The sequence below is a fragment of the Pinus tabuliformis genome, chromosome Q (assembly GCF_031772625.1).
Source record: "Pinus tabuliformis cultivar Carrire ecotype Pingquan chromosome Q, CPIR1, whole genome shotgun sequence".
NCBI lineage: Eukaryota > Viridiplantae > Streptophyta > Pinopsida > Pinales > Pinaceae > Pinus > Pinus tabuliformis.
In genome coordinates this window covers 869169354-869188264 of record NC_142296.1, presented here as the reverse complement: position 1 = coordinate 869188264, position 18911 = coordinate 869169354, and the positions used below count along the sequence as shown (strand labels likewise).

Genomic DNA, 18911 nt, shown 5'->3' with positions numbered 1-18911 from the left:
CCATCGTGTTTGATGTTTGTAGGGTTTGAGTCTTGAATCTGCAAATTAATTTAGTTTATTGGGATTAATTCATTTAATTTATTAATTTAATTTAAATTAATGATCTTTAAACTCAAACAGGTAAATGAAACTAACCAAATTAACTACCTAACCAGCTAAACTAACTAAATGATTAAGTTACATACCTCTGCAAGCTTGCTCCTCGCTCCTTGGCACTTGCTCCTCGCTCCTCAGCTCTGGCTCCTTGCTCCTCAGCTCTTGCTCCAGCTCTCAATCTCTTGCTCAAGCTCTCAATCACTTGCTCAACAAAGTTGTAATGACAAGTTTTTGGCCCATTGGGCTTATAAAACAAAAAAAATTAGCTAAATTTTTTTAATTTTTCGGGTCCGGCGGAATTTTTTTCCGCCGAACCGCTCCCGGCCGATTAAAAATCGCTCCCGGAGCGTTTTTTAATGCCCGGGAGCGATTAGGGAGCGATCGCTCCCCGATCGCTCCCGGGCATTAAAAAACGCTCCGGGAGCTCGGGAGCGATCGCTCCCTGAAACGCTCCCTATCAGAGCAGGGAGCGTAAATTTTTTTAAGGGAGCGCGCTCCCGACCCGCTCCCGAGCCGCTCCCGCCCGGAGCGCGCTTCGGGAGCGGGTTCGAAGGGGGGGGGGCGCTCCCCCGCAACACTGATCCGATATATAACATTCATATCAATGGAATAATTTGATCTATTTACTGAACAATAGTCCCAATCTCCCATCCAATTTTAGTTCCAATGCTGACCTGACGACCTAAACAGAAGGGAATTTATTCGATAGAACAAAAAGGAGGAGGCACAAATTAATTGATTGAATGGAACGATTCAATTTTCACGAGGGAAGAAGAGGAGAGAAAAGGGGAAACAAAAACAACATAAAACTTTCTTGATAATTGCAAATCCCTTTTGCTGGAAGAGCCCTTCGGAGATCTTGGTCTTTTATAAATTGATTCTAATCTTCCGTAAACGGAACGGAAAGGGCAAGCTTGGTGTGAAGGAAATGTATACGTTCCTGGGGAATAAAAAAGAACTGAGCAGGAGAGCCGAATGAATCGAAAGATTCGTGTTCGGTTTGGGAAGAGATTATGAATTCGTGAAATTTGTGAATAGATAATCTACTTTCATTAAGTAATCTATTAGATAATCGTAAACAGAAAATATTGGAGACTATTCGGAATTCGGAAGAACTATGTAAAGGAGCTATCGATCAGCTCGAGAAAGCTCGGGCTTGCTTAAGGAACGTGGAAATGATAGCGGACGAAATCCAGGTAAATGGAAACTCCCAAATAGAACGAGAGAAAGAGGATCTCCTCAATACTGCTTCTGAGAATTTGGAACAATTAGAGGATCCCAAGAATGAGACGATTTACTCCGAACAACAAAGAGCATTTGACCAGATCCGACAACAAGTTTCTCGCGAAGCTTTACGAAGAGCTATAGGAACTTTGAATAGTCGTTTGAATACTGAGTTACATTTACGTACGATCGATCACAATATTGGCCTGCTTAGAACCATGATGAACACAAATGATTAGTTGTTATAGGTCCTATTTCTCAATAGATAATTAAAAAGGTTAAGGACCTATTTCTGAACAGATAATGAATAAGTGCTAACGGGAAGTATTAGACTCGACGAAATTAGTAGTATTATACGGAAACAGATCGAACAATATAACAACGAAGTAAGAGTTGGTAATCTTGGCACCGTACTTCAAGTAGGAGATGGCATTGCTCGTATTCATGGTCTTGATGAAGTAATGGCAGGGGAATTAGTGGAATTTGGAGATGGTACAGTAGGCATTACCCTAAATTTGGGATCGGATAATGTTGGAGTTGTATTAATGGGCGATGGCTTGATGATACAAGAAGGTAGTTCCGTGAGAGCAACAGGAAAAATTGCTCAGATACCAGTAAGTGATGCGTATTTGGGTCGTGTTGTAAATGCTCTAGCCCAACCCATTGATGGTAAGGGTAAAATTTCAGCTTCCGAATTTCGACTGATTGAATCTCCCGCTCCAGGTATTATATCAAGACGTTCCGTATATGAACCCCTTCAAACGGGGCTTATTGCTATTGATTCTATGATTCCTATAGGGCGTGGTCAGCGAGAATTAATTATTGGGGACAGACAGACCGGCAAGACAGCAGTAGCTACAAATACTATTCTTAATCAAAAGAGTCAAAATGTAATCTGTGTCTATGTAGCAATTGGTCAAAGAGCTTCTTCCGTGGCTCAGGTAGTTAATACATTCCAAGAACGTGGCGCAATGGCATATACCATTGTGGTAGCGGAAACTGCGGATTCTCCCGCTACATTACAATATCTCGCCCCTTATACAGGAGAAACTTTGACACCACACATCAATCATTTATGATGATCTCTCCAAACAGGCACAAGCTTATCGACAAATGTCTCTTCTATTAAGAAGACCACCTGCCCGAGAAGCTTATCCGGGAGATGTTTTCTATTTGCATTCCCGTCTCTTGGAAAGAGCAGCTAAATTAAGTTCCCAGTTAGGTGAGGGGAGTGTTACTTCTCTACCAATAGTTGAGACTCAAGCTGGAGATGTTTTAGCTTATATTCCCACTAATGCAATTTCCATTACCGATGGACAAATATTTTCATCGGCTGATCTATTCAATGCCGGGATCCGACCTGCTATTAATGTGGGTATTTCCGTCTCTAGAGTAGGATCTGGTATGGGGGACTGGAGATCTTCACTAGAACATTCACTAAAGGCACTAAAGAAAGTTACCAGCTGCTCTAGGTGCCTTAAGTACCAAACTACAACTCCCACTCACCTCCCTCTCATCTTTTATCCCACACCCCAAACTCACAACGAAAGGATTCACTACTTATCGACGGCATTCACGAGGTCTCATTTCTGATTTCAGTCACAAAGGCAGCCGTAGTTACAGTGACTATCACGGCTTCTCCCACAAAGGCGGATAAAGAAAGTAGAGGCGGTGGAACTTAACACCATCTCCCAAGGGGCGGCAGATGATACAATGACATCAAGGGCACTCGCTCTTACCTCTGTTTTCTCCAGAGAGATCACTGCCTTAGGGAAGGGGGGGGGCGGCTAACTCTCTAGCCATAAATACAGGGGGTTTAGGAGCTTACCTTACAACATTCTCCACTCAGGCCACTTTACTACTGATTATTTAGATGACTGCTGCTGATTGTTACCTTATTGATTTACTGATCTATATGATTGATGACCCGATTTTTCAATCAAAAGTAATGATGCGCGGAATACAAATTCCAGATGGCTGCTACTGATGCGAGGATAAAGATTGCTACTGATGCGCTTCGGTAAGGGTTTTGTTGCTTGGGCTAATCTTGGTATGGTTCGACTAGGCCTAAGATTCTAGGTCCATTGCAGGCGTAAAGAGAAGGACCAGTGGGTGAAGCAAGATCTAAATGTCCAATGGTGGGTGCATCCATGTATCCCATTCGAACTACCTTCGCCCCTCTCTTTGATGGTGACAGGGACAGGGATCGTAATGGTATGGGAACTGGAACCACTGTGGTAGTTTCTACCCTGGCTGCTACTTTCGCTACTACGGATGCTTGCTCAGATGCGCGCTCAGATGCTTATGTTATCATTGATAGTGAAACTGCTTATCCCCCTGCGGAGTGAACTGGCTCTCGAACTGACTTTCTAATTGGTTCGACAACCGGTCTATAAACTTCAATGTGTGGTTCCGGATCAATAGGGTCCATCTTATCGCTGGACGTGTTTATTCTCTTCCGGATCCAGATTCAGATTCACCAGTAGCAGAGCTATCACTTAGCCTAGCATCCTTCCCTGTAGCATCCCTCCCTGACCTTGCACCATCACTACCACCACCGTCATAGGCGATAAAAGCAGAGGTAGCACACTTTCGAGTTTGATAGCCATTGTATCGCTAAGTATCCTTCCCTAGAAAGCCATCACCTTTCCCGGCATCTATTCTGATTTTATCAGCTCCCCTTGCCCTCAGAAGCGCAAGCCCCTCCGGGACCTTGGTTAGATTTGTCTTATGATGCGCGTGTAGTAAAGGCCCTTAGTGAAGCTTGAAGCCGTTATCTACCCCCATAAACAACAGTGATGGAACTATTATATAATATATATACCTCTACTCCTAGTGCTTTTACTCGATCTCGAAATGTATATGCTCCGGCTGCGTATGATTAGGGGTAAACTAGTTCAACCGCTAGTGCTGGTGGATCTACTGCTTGTGTCTCTGCTTATGGTGGTTCCGGGCGAACAACTGGGGGTGGGTCTATATCTTTATCTCTAAATGGGTCTGCTACGATATATGGATATGGATCCGTTACCGGGGCATCACTGCTTGGAACAATAGGCAATGCCAGAACTCAACTTCTAAAAACACGTTATGTGCATCACTGATAGCAATGGGAATCAATAAGCTCCCCACATAGCTATAGAAGATCACCTTTAGGTTATACCTTACCTTTCTTCGAGCTGCACTAAGAGATTATGCCTCATACTAAAGCGTCTAGACGCGGCTGCGTTCTCCCGTGGTCGGCCAAGAAGGGAAAGCACCATTATATATGTCATTTATGCTTATTTAGATTGATGAGCATGTGCCCAAAGAATCAATCTTCTGCCACATGTGTTCCGTTAGGTACCTGATGGCATTGTGTGTCTCGAGGGAGTAGTTAGGTGAAGCTACCAAGCAAATGTAAGCAAGGAAGGGAGAAAGAGCTTCGTGAGAGTTTATGGTCTCAAAAGCATTCCTCCAACATAACCTTACTAATGAATTCCTTCCTTTTAGTGCAGCCCATGGCTTCTATTTATAACTGAAATGGTGTTTAGAAGCCTCACACTTGCAATTTGTTTAAGTACCGAGGAGATCGGGATTGGGATAAAAGGAGGGGGGAAGAAAGAAGATAGAAGATATAGGGATAACCTTATAGCCGCTATGGGAAAGCAGAGGGGCCAGGGAAGGGATATGGCCGATGGCATTATGGCCAGGCATATATCGGGGTCGGGATGATAAGGCATGTCTGCTTGTATCAATCAGAGGGAGGGTTGCACGTGCGCCTGCCTAGCCAAGGATATAAGTGGCATGCTCGTAAGTAATAAAGACTAATTCCCCCTATCCCTACCAGATAGAATTGAATAGTACACAACTCCATAAATAGATTCCACCACCACTTGAATTTCACCCACTTGATTGGTTCATCAGCTCATCAGAGTACGAATCTTTCAGGAAGTGTAGTCGAACGCCCGTGCACCACTGCTCTATTTGAACGCCTGTGCCAATGCTGTATCGAAGCTAAGGCGTGTAAGGGTTCAGCATTAAGTGTATCCAGCCAGTGATGGTGGTTCTGTGTGGTGGGCAGTAATAAAGGAAGGGTAAGCTTGGTTCATCCCAAAGGGGTTTGTGGAAAATTTTGAGCAAATGTAAGCAACTTCTGGTTTATCTATCCAAGAGGGATAAACTTCGTTACGATGATTTAATTGGTCAATTGGGTATCCGTGGGCTAAAAACCCGTTAATTTCGAAGTTTTCAATTCCAATCCAATTTTTAGAGATCCAGGATCCAGTCGTTCTTTTTTCTTTTTATTTTTCTCATTTAGAAAACGAATCGAAGAGGGGTTACACATGATCATGCTTGCTGAAAGACCCCCTGATGGTAAGTATGGGTCCTCATTATCCATCGATACACGTTGTTCTTCGACTTATTGCTAGATGGTAAAGTTTTATTGGCTGTGAACCTCTATCAGATTATTTACATAGGGGGGGTAGGAAGCAAATTGTTTAGAACCGAACAATATCTCCCCTATGTAACGCAATGGGATTATTGCGCTACTATGTTCGCAGAGGCAATAAAGGTAAATGCGCCGAAAAGATCGATCGGGAAATATGTATCCCAAAGGGCTAGCTATAGCAGAGTGATTATGCTAAAGTTGGGTCGTATAGTTTTTTTTTATAGCCTGGTTTTTTTCATGGCGAATATCGATGCTCAAACTTTTTATTCTTATATTTAAAACTCCATTCTCTTCTATTTTTGGAGATAGGGACATGATATATGATCTATTTCTGCTACAGGTATGCGAATGATGCATAATCATTATATCACATGAATCGTTTACATATGACTATTAAATCTCCTTATAAAAATCGGATCTCCCATCCTCGATTTCGTGGATGAATACACTTCGGATTCTTTCAAAGTATTGCTTGTGGAGTATGCGTTTATGCCTGATTAATCCACCCGTTGTTGATTGGAAAAACGAACGATTGGTAATTTATAGTATTTATTCTGGAATTTGCATCTTTCGTGGAAATTGTGTTGAGTATTGTTCATCAAATTTTCTTTTTATGATTGAAAGAATATGAACTCCCGACCTATGTATGATCGTCATGAATGAAATTATGATTATATTGCTCCGGGACGTTTACCAATATCGGTGATCGAAGATTCGAGAATTAAAACAATTCAAAGTTTAACTTGTCTGTCTGAAGGAACTATGGACGAACATTCTGACTGATTAAAGAATTTCTACCAATTCTTCAGATTCAGTTTGGATTCGATCAGAGAGGACTGATGGGTCGAGACCATACCTTTTTTCCGGATGGATCATAAATAAGGATCAGGATATTTATAATTTGATTAAGAATGTCACATGTATTATTGATCAGGGTCTGTTATCAACCGACGGAATTATAGACCAGTTCATGTAATTCCTAGATCCATTGAAATACAAATATTTCAATCCGATTAGGTATGTGGATAAGGTCACTTTTTTTTTTAGTGAATGCGATCATGAGTCAGAATATTGGAAATTCTCGTGCACATAATGAATCCACGTGGATATCTTTTTCGTGTAATAAGTATGATGAGAAGTATAATTCTATTCCTGATCTTATAATAGAAGATCATTAGATAATGGAAAATAAAAAACTAAATATAACTTTTGTATCTGAGAAGATAAAGGTATAAGGGGTTGATCTATTATGCTCGAGCATACACTTATTCGAGTTCGAGGTGCTTTCTTCATTATCTATTGGTATTACGAGTCGAAACATGGTTAGAGCACTTATGTGTCCCCAATACTGCATACGGTCGATTCAAATTCAGTAGCATATTCGGATTATCTTAAAATATAGCCGGCCAGGGGCATCTTATCGATCTTTGTTATAGCTATTGTAGACGCTGAAACAGCTATTTTATCAGCTACTGACATCGTATCATATAATCAATTCGTATCGATCAATTTCATTTGTCGAAATGGTGATGAAGTATCGTATATCGGTATATCTATACCTTATAAAAAAATAAGGTATATCTCAGAAGATATATCTATTCTATATGACCAGAATCTATCAAAATCTCTATAGTATTACGGTCGATCAAAAACATGATTGATCCATATAAAAATCATTAGGAAAATTACCTGTCAGGATTGGGCCATATTCGGGGTGATCTGGGGGGATCGAAATGATCCAAAAAATACAGATCGGTTCCAAATATAATGGAGATTACAATTATTGATTCGTTTTATATTCATAATATCCCGTTATTAGCCATCTTTATTGGGCATATATTAGAAGATTTGGCTATATATGATCTTATCAAATTAAAACTTTTTACTAACTAATGGAGATCCAATGGCACATTCGGTCAAAATTTATGATACATGTATTGGTTGTACCCAATGCGTACGAGCTTGTCCCACAGATGTATTGGAAATGATACCTTGGGAAGGATGTAAAGCTAAGCAAATTGCTTCTGCTCCAAGAACAGAAGACTGCGCAGGTTGTAAGCGGTGTGAATCCGCTTGTCCAACAGATTTCTTGAGTGTACGTGTTTATTTATGGCATGAGACAACGCGCAGTATGGGTCTAGCTTACTGATCAATATGCACAATAAAAAAGGTTAAATCCATTTCATATTAATATTTTTTTTATCCACTGATAAAAACCCATACTTGAGATCTTGGATCAAGTATGGGTTTTATCAGTGGAGATGCAAAGTATCTTCTATAATGAGCGAATTACCTTGGCTCGCTCAACTATAATTGTTGGTTTGCCTATATCTGGGGTTCCTTAGTCCCATTATTTCCCACCCATAGAATGAGGGAATGATCTGATTCGATGGTATACTCTAGGTATTTGTTTACTCTAACTCCTTTTCATTATATATACATTCCGTCCATTACCATTTCCAATTTGATAAATTATTGATCCAATTGAAAGAATAAAGAGTATAACTGGACTTATTGATTTTCATTGGAGAATGGGAATTGACGGATTTTCCATTGGACCTATTTGACAGGATTTGTTACCACTTTGGCCATTTCAGTTGCTTGGCCAATTACTCAAAATCCTCGATTGTTGCATTTACTGATGTTAGCAATATACAGTAGCTAGTTATCCTCAGTATATTATACCTTTATTTCCTATGCGGGAACTGGAATAAATTTTCGTTCACCCACTTCTATCCGTACGGAGGGAGGGGGGGGGGAAGACGTTTCTATTTGGCCACAATACACTGCGAGTAATTCTATCTTTCCGCTAATCGGAGCTTTAAGTATAGGTCTCTAGAGATCTGATAGACCAACATTAGGTTCAGGAATATTGGATAATAAATAGTATTCTATTTAGGGTTCTTCATCGCTTATACAATGAAATCGCCAATTTTTTCACATACCCGGTTACCCTACATGGGTAAGCGCATTATTATAGTACATGTATGCTTCAGTAGCCGGAGTTCCATTGGAAAAAGGGAATGGGTTAATTCAAACATGGAATTGCTACCTCATACTCATTTTATATTTCTTTTCGTTGTGGTTGGTAATGATAGGAATGGTTCAAATTGTCTTTCTTTTATTTGAATCTAATATAGTTCAAGTTATTTCAAGTAGTGATTCCATCATTCTATAATCACTACTTGAAATAACTTGTACCAGTTATTGATGTCACTTATCAATCACATAAAAGAACTGGATCGAATCTATCCTTCCTTTTCCTTCCAGGAATTCGGTCCATTTATGGTTCCAACCATCCATAGCTGTGTAACCCTATTCCTAATAGATTGACCCCCAAATAACGGATCCAAACTATAAAAAATCCTGAACAAGCCATAATTGCCGGTTCCTCATCCTGCCAACCCTTATTCATTCTAGTATGCAGATAGATTGCGAATATGGTCCAAGTAATTAATGCCCAAGTCTCTTTTGGATCCCAGCTCCAATAAGATCCCCATGCTTCATTGTCCCATATTGCTCCAGAAAGAGTACCTATGGTTTATATTCTAAAGGCTTTAAATTTTTCACAATATCCAACAAACATACCTTTCTTTACTGTGGCTTCCAGCTTGTTCCTTTTGTCCTTTGGCACATGAAAGTACACGAGGCAGCCAAATATCCTTAGATGACCAACTTTGGGCTTTACACTTGTAAACACTTTTTGGGGAGTTTTGCACCCAAGGGCTTGATGAGGAACCTTGTTTTGGAACATAGACCATTGTATTAGTGGCTTCTCCCCAAAGGAACTTTGACAGCTTTTGATCATGCAACATGGCTCGAGCAACTTCCATGATAGACCCGTTCTTTCTTTCAACCACACCATTCTGTTTGGGATTCTATGGTGCAATAGTTTCTTTCTTGATTCCAACGAACTCATTTGAGGTATATTCTCCACCATTGTCGGACTTGAAAACTTTGATTCTCTTCTTTGTTTGATTCTCTATCAATGCCTTGAATTCCTTGAACATGTCAAATGCTTTGTCGTTATGCTTCAAATAGAATATCCATGTTTTCCTGGAGAAGTCATCAATAAAGATTATATAATAGAGGTAGCCACCAAGGGAGTGCACAGGTATGGGTCCACATAGGTTAGAGTGGATGAGTTGCAGAATATTATTGACCCTACTTTTGCTTGAGGGGAATGGTCCCCTTGTCTTCTTTTGTTAATTTTAGGTATGTTGTATGCTAGAGCAATTTATTTAAATTTTCACAGTTAGCAATCACATCAATATTAAGATAAACTGCAGATAGAACATAAATATAAATCGCAGAAGACATGCCAAGACAAGAGGACACAATATGTGGCGCTAGCTAGGGACAAACCCCACAATGTGTGGGGAAACCCTTGATCAATTCTTCTTTTATGTTCTTCAAAGTTCAACAGAGAAAGTGAGAGAGATAGTACATTTACATAAGAAGTCAATATTTTGACTTATCTAGATCTGAGCATAGATCATCTCCTATAACGATGATACATGAGATCAGTTGAAGACATTCTGCTTCAACTGATTCTCCTAGGTGACGACTTCACCTATCCATTTCATTCATCTGCTGCGCCTTACCGTGTAGCACCATCATGCTGCATCATGCACCATCATGCTACTCATGATCACTGTGCTACCCATACATTAAGTTGTCCATGACCGCATACTTCATGCTGCCCATGTGTCGTGCTGCTTCATGATTTCATCATACAGCCCATTTATCATGATACTGTCCATGCTCCATGTATCATACATCATGCTGCTCATAAGGCTGCCCATCATGCTGCTAATAATGTTGCCCATGCTATCCTTCTGTTGCTTCATTATGGAGTTCATACACATATCAGCCTTAGCTGCTTGCTCTGGCTTGCAACCTAGCAAAGCAGCTAGGCTATAATTCCAAGCAATCCCATTATACACACTGTATATATAACCATGATTTCCCAGCATATAACCATTCATGAAGTTGCGGTGTATGATTCCACCTGGATGTATATATATCCATGAATCCACCTGCGTGTATATATATCCTTGAATCTTGTGCCTCTATCCATGCTATGCGTATTAGGGCCTGCGTATGTCCATGATTGTGTTCCATCATTCCCATATTGCGTATTATATGACTGCGTGATATATCCAGCGTATATACATATGTCTTCACAGCGTATTATTGCTGCGTATATTATATGCCTCCAGCGTATATGCATGTCTTATTGACCAGCGACTGTGTGTTCACTTCATTCTTGCGAATGTAGCTGTGTGTTCACTTGCAACGGCTTCCATCTCTGCATATGACCGGCGTATATTTGCTGCGTACATCATGTAATATTTGCTGCGTACATCGTGTAATATTTGCTGCATATGACTGCGTGTTAGGGTATCATTAAGACCGTAGTTAGATCCTTAGATCTGCGGCTAGGTCTCAATGAACAACATATTAATTGTGTGGTCGATGACTGCGTTCATATGTGCTTGAACTGGACAGCATATAGATGTATTTGTTGTGCGTATAGGTCTTCTATGAATGGCAGCGTATGTGCCTTGCTTCGTATATGCAAGTGTCTCCATTGCTGTTCCATTTACTGCGAATATTATAGCATGTATATATTTCTATTGCCGTGAATATATATTGGCATTGCTGTTCCATTTACTACGGATCTGTATATATCTTTATTGCTATGAACGGATCTCCATGCTAGGACTGCGTTTAGATGTATTAACCAGCGTATATCCTCATTATTTGCCAGCGTGTAAATTAGGGCATCATCTTAGGGCATCCTTCATTAGTGTCTCACCTTCTCCAAAAACCCAAGACAAACACATGAAGAATGTGTATCCCCAAATGACCTCAAGTCCTCTTCAATTTATACTAAAACGTAGGTGATGAATAGGCATGTCTTTTGGGCTTCTGAGCCTACCCAAGTTGCTGGTCGGCTAGATGATAAATCCATAATCAAAATAAATTCATATCTCCATAAATACTTATTGGAATCGAATGATCTTTAGATCAATCCTACACCTCTCGACGAGAGGGATCCAATAAAAATATCAGCTTCCATAAATAAGCTGACCCACATGGAGTTTCGCCCTAGTTGCCAATTTTAACATCTTTCCACTAGCACATCCTAGACATACACCATCATGGCTAAATTGAACATCATACATTCTATAAATCAATTTTCTAACTTTAGGAAGGGCTTCATAATGTAGATGTGCTAGCCTTCTGTGCCATAGCTAACTTTGATGATTCCTACCGTGAACCAATGCTTGCTGTGGTTTTCCATTGACTCTATAGAGTCCTTCAATTCTAGATCCCAAGGTGAAGGCATCTCTCATGCGAGATTCCATAGGCCAGGTGAGGACATTTCCTCTTATGAAAGCAATGCACATCCCTTTGTCTTCCAAGGTAGATATAGATACCATGTTCTTCTTTAATCCTGGAACATACATATCATCATGAAGAAGAATAGATTCCCCAGAGTCTAAATGAAATTTAACATAACCAAAGCCGCTCACAGGATGATTAAAGTTTTCCCCAAGGATAATCTTTAGATTAGTCTCCCTCTCAGCTAGATTTTAGAGGACTCTCCGGTGTCTAGAGAAATGTCTAGAAGTCCCACTATTTACCAACCAACATCCCACGAATCCGGAGGAGAAGAACTAGAAAGAGCAGAAATAAGAACATATTCAAATTGAGTAGTAGTTGCATTATTTCCGTACTTGGAGTTCCTTGACCTTTTTTGTGGACGATGGCCTCCTTCACGATCATCAGGAGCATCTCTTCTTCTTTGATCATCACCTCTTGTTTTATCATCTCCTCTTCTTCTATCATTGAACTTGTTGTTGTTGAAGTTGGACCTTGGAACTATTGAGAAATCTAGGGCATCGATATTAAGTGATTTCTCTTCTATTGGTAACTGCTTGTGAGTGCTTTTTACTTCTTTAGATTAGAGTCTTCTTTTACTTAAGCTATTAGTGTTCTTCTTCATCAAACAACTACCAATGCATAGACCATAAAGAGACAAGAGGCACAGAATGTAGGCTATCAGCTAGGGCCAAAACCTCTCACTATTTGAGAGAAAAACCTGAACAAATTCTTCTTATAGAGATTCCAATTGACAAATACCAAGACCAAGACCCTTGACCTAGTTGCCACTCCAAGACCAAGACACAAGTTCTCTTGATGAGATCCTTCGATAACGACAGTCAACCTTCTGCTCTTTTTCCTTTTCTCTACTCCTTTTCTTCTTCGACGTTCTTCAGCTTCAAACCTTCGACCTTCCTTCTAGATTTGACCTTCTACTTATCTTGGCCTTCCTTCTAGATTGTACCTTCTTTTGGCCTTCCTTCTGTTGCAAATAAACTCGGAGACTGTGCTCCTCTTCTTTTGCTCCAAGTAAACTCGGTGGAGGTGAATATAAACTCAAAAACAAATCAGAGAGGAGCTTGGATTATACTCCTCTTTCCTCTGTTGTACTTCACTGCACCTTTTGCTTCAAACCTAATATACCTCACACTTCTATAACCGCAAACCTTGTTGTACCTCACACTTCTCTATCCAAGACCCTTTTTGTACCTCGCACTTCTCTAACCGCAAAACTCTACTGAAATTTTGCTATGAAATTTCTGCATTTTGAGATTGGGCCGAGCTACCTATTTATAGTGGTTGGAGTCTCATAATTAGCCGACATGACTTCATCTGAATCGACGTGTCCTTTTTATGAAAAAATTACTATTTCTTTGAAGCGGACCAGTAGGAGGATGCTAGTACTTGTCTTGGAGGGTTGTTTGACACTTCTATTGACTCATACAAAATATAATAAACCAAGTCTCAAGTTAATGTAATATTTAGGCTTTCAAGTGATTTAATTAGATAATGTGAGGATGTTGTAAATGCTCTCAAATAAATGAGAACATGAGTGCTAAATCAATGACAAGAGTCCAAAGTCAATTATAACTCTTAAATAGTTGCATGATTCGAGGAACTATAAGGAAAGCTTTTGGGAATTAATTGAAACTAGAAGTAGGCATAGTGGACAGAGGATTTAGGAGTCAGTTCAATAGATTTAGGAGTCGAACTAGGATGAGTTTAACAAAACTCTCTGGCATATATGTAAGCCTACGAGCAGAGCTAAAAAAGAGGCCACGATATTGAAGAACAGGCCCGTGGGAGACTGAGAGTCTCGATATGTATCAATTGTTCATATTTGTATATACAATGAGCTATTCTGGTACTGTGTATATGTGTGGAATAAGTATGAAATGATTGTTTTATGCGTGAATTCGCAGGCTCTGTAACAGTGGTTGTAGGCAGAATTCTGAAGAACGCACAAAGGAGCAGAATGATTCAGAGGAATCATAAATGGGTCATTGAATCCAATTGAGGAAGCAGAGTGAAGCTCTGGAGAGTTAGCAAAGTGAGGATTCGCTTAGGAGTTAAGCTCAGAGAAGTTGAGTAGTGGAAGCAGAAGAATGAACCCTTTGAAGAAACCTGAAGAAGAACCGAACCATGGAGAAATGCTAAAGAAAACAACGTAAATTCTAAGTGAAAGGAACGAGCGGAGGAAATGAAGAATTGATGCTCAGTAGCTGTTGGATTTGAAGATCAATGGTTCAGATGATATTGCTGAAGAGGAAAGCGAAATATCGCATCGACGGAGTTATTTACAAAGCTTAAGTCCCGCAAGTGTAAAAGCCAGTTTACACTAAAAAAATGAGCGCAAAACACAGTCGGATTGGGAAATACGGACTTGAAATTCTATAAAGAATGGTCTATATCCATATTGGGTCCATAAGGATATCGGATCGATGCATGGAAGTGGAAGGAGTCAGGCCTTGAGGTTGAGCAAAATGCGATCACGCGAGTTAATCACAATCGTCGGGTCGTGAACCAAATCGACGGTCACGATTGATCGCTAATTCGCAATCGGAGGAATTAAGAGCTAGTAGTTATTGGAATGCCGATGCGTCGATAGAAATAAATCGCTAATTAGCGATCGAAAAGTTCGGAGATCGGAGCTGTAGAAGGGCTCGAAGGAGGTGGACCCGACGAATGTATAAATCCGAGTAAATTGTTTTTGAAGTTCGAACAAAGGGTTCGGGTGGGGTTTTCCTTTGTAAACGTGAAAGTGTTGTGCCGAGCCTTTTAAAGGCTAAAACATATGTTAACGATTTCGATAGTTGCATATCGGAGTCAGAGGGGTGATGGGCTTGTATATATGACCCGCGAAGGGAGCGATGGCCGATTGTGATCAAGGTAGCCTTAGAGATTGTGCAAGGGCTGTATAAAGCGGAAAAAGGTATGATTTGTGTATGTTTTTCTTTGTTAATTGTTTTTGTAAGGAAAAGTGCTGATGAAAGGTTTTATGTGTAAATATATGTATTAACCAATGTTTTAAGAGGTAAAGGTTGATATATATGCGGCTTATGGGTTTTATAAAGGATTGAAGAGGGTTTTAATTCTCGATAGAAGGAATTAGAAGGAAGGCTTTAATAAAGTCTTCTATGAAGGTTACGAAGGGTTAAATTGTCTCGATAGGAGGTTTTGGTGGGGTGATTGAGTTCCGATATAAAGGAACTGATTGAAGAGGGCCTTAACCATTTGTGGTTGATGATTTGACTCCTTTGAGAGTTAAATACCTAGGACTAATGAGTGGATGCATTTATATGCATACTGTGGGTATAAGCGGGGGTAACCTTGCATCATTAGTGGTATCAGAGCAGATTTGTAAATAAAACTGTTGGGGTTAAACAGAACATAAAATTTCTATGTGAAAGAATTAAAAACAGAGTTATGTGCTAAGGTGTTTATGCAGGGAAGAGGAAGGATCAGATTCTAATCTGACAGAAGGAAGGCACACTGAGGTGATGTGAGATCTTGAAAGTGAGGTAATATGTTCTGTTTTAAATTATGTGTGTTTTTACACTAATGCACAGATGAAAGCAAGAGAATCTGTGAGAGGAGAACCAGATGTGTTCTTGAAGACAGAGTAAGGAAAATACTATGAAGGAGAAGTGGCAGTGAACCTGAAGAATCCAACAAGAGGTTGGACAGAGAGAGAGGACAGCTGAAGTGTTCTCACGAGATTGCAGAAGCCTAGAAGGAGCAAAGGTGTTGCTCAAGAAGAGGTTCCAGATAGAGGACCCGTGCTTACCAAAAAACTGAGTGAGGAGAGCTTAGTGAAGTAAGATTGTGGCGAGGAGGACTAGCTGTTGCAAAGGCTTATTGCAGATGAGTGAGGAGCTCATGAAGGAAGAGAAGAAGAAGATGATTACTGATAGTCATAGCAGAGGTTCAGAGGGAAGCCACAGTAGAGGATATGAGAAGAAGGATGCCAAGGCAAATAATAAGAGGATGAGTCAAGAGGAAATTGACAAAGATATTGCAGAGTTAAAAGAACAACTCGATGCATTAAGGAGGATACTTGAGGAAAGTCAGAGACTAGGTTGGGTCTTGAAGAAGAAGCCAGTGAGGTGGCATGGGGTGCCAAGAAGGCTACAACAAGAGCAAGTAAAGTGGCTGAGGGAAAAACTCAAAGAAGTTGAGTTCGAAATGAAAATGGAAGAGTACATTTCTTTACCAGAACAGGGAGAAATTCTGGGAGAAACTGAAGATGAAAACGTGAAGACTGAAACTACAAGTGAGACCAAAAGGTCTGATGATTTTAAATTTGACAATTTGTGTATGTTTGTAGGTGAAACATGTAAAGAAGGATAATTTGCTGATATTGTCATAAAGGTGAAAGAAGACAAGCAAAATGTAAATTCAGTTCTAGAAGAAGATGAGATAGATAGGTCTCATATGCAGTTGGGGAAAGATACCAAGAAACCAAGTGAAGGGCTTGAAGAGATTGAAGAGGAGACCACCGAAGAATTTTTGAGTCATAAAGAGAACTTGGAACAACAAGGAGATATGATGGTTGAAGCATCCAATGAGACCACATGGTCTTATGTTTTTAAAACTGATAGTTTGTATATGATGGCAAGTATTGCAGGAAGAAAGCAGTGTTTTGAAGATATCTTCAGAGGATATGAAGATCTAGAAGTAAAAGGTGACAAAGAAAACTTCTCAGAAGAAGAATTTGACTGCATACAGAAGGAAAAGTCTATGGAGGAGTTTAAAGACGCTGTCATAGAGATGAGGAATCAAGATCTTATTTTGATGAAGAATGAAGGAATACTGTCTCAGAAAGGTAATCAAATGAGTTCAATTAATGTTATTGATGAAAAACAAATACAGGAGAATGTTAATGCAAATGGTGAGACAAGGATAGCTCTTGGAGAAGGTAAACAACAAGAGATTAAAAGCAAACTTGAAGAAGAGACTATGTTAGCTGAAAACATAGTAAAAGATCATCAATTCACTATGATGATAGGCACAGTGGAAATTGCCATGGAAACTGTTGAGACAGTTAGTAAGAAAGAAGGACATCTACTGAAAGATGTTAAGAAGGAAGAAACCTATGCAAAGGATTTAACCTTGGTAGAAGGAACACTAACAAAGGAGTGTTTTGCAGAGGATGAGCAATCTTTTGAAGCTATCAGAAGTATCTTTCAGAAGATAAAAACTTTGAAGTAAAGGAAGATGGAGAATGTTTCTTAAATGAGAGAAGCAGTGATTTATTGCAGCAGAAAGAACTTAATAATGCATGGATGTGTGAAGATGTGACAACATAGGAACAAGTTCTTGTGAAAGAAGGAGATGAAATTCAGTTTGAAGAGCTGATATGTGTAACAAAAGTTGAGACTGTTGAACCTTATGATTTCCAAACTAATAATTTGTGTATAAATGCAGGAAACATAAGTGATGATGAAATATTTATGAAGTGTCACAAAGAGATTGCATTGTTGGAATATTTGCTGAGAAATTCAGAGTATGACAGTGTGATTGCAGAGGAAGAAGTTCATTTTAGTGAACAAGGGCAGAGAGAAACCATAGAAACAGATGGTATGGAAGAGAGACTAGCTGACAGTCTCGTGAATTCTATTAGGAATTCAAATCAACACACTGATGTACTGATAAAAGAGGAGGAAGAAACAGAGCAACAAATTAAATTGTTGCCAAAGGAAGATAAGGCACAGAAGTCTTGTGTTTTTGATTTTAACAAGTGTTTTGTGAATGCAGGTTTAGTTACAGATACTAAAGGAGATTTGGCACAACTGAACAGCCAAATAAAGATGAGAGAAGAAGATTCTGTGGAAGAATTCAATCCATGGAACAAAGGTGTTAAATTGCTGGAGAGAGTGCTAGACAGTCATGATTCAATCATGAAAGAGGGTAAGGATGATAGGGAGGCAGCCAGCATAGGAGTCACAACGAAAGCCAGCATAGGAGTCAACATAGAAGCCAACATAGCAAGCAAGGGAAAAGTTGGAGCAAGAATAACAGAACAAGAAGAAGAAGAATAGATTGAAGAACTAGTGGACAACAACAACAACCTGAAACAAAAAGCATGAGGCAGAAATATGAAGCAGAACATGGACCAGTCCAAGGATATATTGGAGACACAGATTGAAGAGATATGGCAACAAATGATGAAGCAGTCCCAATGGAGAAAAATGGTAGCAGTGGGAAATATGATCAAACAAAGTTTGAACCAAATTGACAAGGAGAAGAAGAGGAAGCAAAAGACAACTGAAGTGCAGCAGCAACAAAGGAACAAGACATTTGGGCAGTTACAAAATAAAGTGTGGGATCCAGGAAGACAAAGATCAGAAGACACATGATCAGGAGATCATGAATATTTTCTACTTTGGGACTCTGATGCAGGAGCATTCAACCCTAGAGAAAATCATTGTAATTAGTAGACATAGGGGTCATGTGTTTTAGGGAATTAGTTTCCCAAGTCTCGAGTTAATGTAATATTTAGGTTTAATTAGATAATGTGAGGATGTTGTAAATGCTCTCAAATAAATGAGAACATGAGTGTTGAATAAATGACAAGAGTCCAAAGTCAATTACAACTCTTAAACAGTTTGTTGCATGATTCGAGGAACTAGAAGGAGAGCTTTTGGGAATTAATTGAAACTAGAAGTAGGCATAGTGGACAGAGGATTTAGGAGTCGAACTAGGATGAGTTCAACAGAACTCTCTGGCATATATGTAAGCCTACGAGAAGAGCTAAAAAAGAGGCCAC

The 18911-nt window shown here is 39.7% G+C and overlaps 1 protein-coding gene across 4 annotated transcripts in view; it reads left to right on the top strand.

Moving 5' to 3' along the window:
• LOC149222277 (uncharacterized) overlaps positions 1-18911 on the top strand; it is a 361030-nt gene that overhangs the window by 170862 nt on the left and 171257 nt on the right. The window lies entirely within an intron of this gene.